This window comes from Lagopus leucura, unplaced genomic scaffold (assembly GCF_019238085.1).
Source record: "Lagopus leucura isolate 7727_CA_CO unplaced genomic scaffold, USGS_WTPT01 31634-0_obj-0_obj, whole genome shotgun sequence".
Lineage (NCBI taxonomy): Eukaryota > Metazoa > Chordata > Aves > Galliformes > Phasianidae > Lagopus > Lagopus leucura.
The window spans coordinates 1-761 of NW_024963122.1; the positions used below are offsets into that span (position 1 = coordinate 1).

At 67.7% G+C, this 761-nt stretch overlaps 1 long non-coding RNA gene across 1 annotated transcript; it reads left to right on the forward strand.

The window, feature by feature from the left end:
• The first annotated feature begins 289 nt into the window (after positions 1–289).
• LOC122190999 lies at positions 290–761 on the forward strand. Its single transcript, XR_006182275.1, has 3 exons — positions 290–394; positions 521–589; positions 672–761. It is a non-coding gene; the product is annotated as an uncharacterized LOC122190999 (long non-coding RNA).

Here is a 761-nt window from a genome sequence, read left to right on the forward strand (position 1 = left end):
GGAGGAATGGATGGAGGGAGGGATGGGGGGATGGATGGAGGGAGGGAGGAAGGGAGGAAGGGAGGAATAGATGGAGGGAGGAGTAGATGGAGGGAGAGAGGGAAGGGGAGATGAAGGGAGGGAGGGATGGAGGAATGGATGGAGGGAGGGATGGGGGGATGGATGGAGGGAGGGAAGGAAGGAGGGAAGGAGGGAGGGAGGGATGGGGGGAGGGGGGGGGGAGGGAGGGCGGCGTGGATGCGCTGCGCCTGGCACAGCAGGGCTGGAGGCGCAGGTCTCCCCCCCTCAGTGGCGGCTTCGTGCCGTGCAGGTGGGCGAGCAGGAGATGAAGAAGCAGCAGGACGAGATCGCCGCCATCATGAAGATGCGCGAGGCGGCGTCCAGCGGCACGCAGGTGGGGGTCGGGTCCTCACCTCCCCCCCTCCCTCCCTCCCTCCCTGCCTTCCACCCCCCCAGCCCCAATTTTGCGGGGGGTGCAGGGAGGGAGATGGGGTCAAAGCCGCCTGCGTTGGGTCCGCAGCAAGCCGGGGATTTCATCTGCACCGTGTACCTGGAGGAGAAGAAGGCGGAGATGGAGCAGCACGTGAAGGTGAGCGGGAGGGGGGACAGGGGGGGGGGGTGGGGGGGGGGGGGGGAGGGGGGGCGGGGGGGGCCCCCCCCCCCCCCCCCAGATCCCGGCCACGATGACGGCTGAGGAGCTGACATCCGAGATCCTGGATAGGAGGAAAATGGTGACCAAGGAGAAGGATTATTGGAGCTGC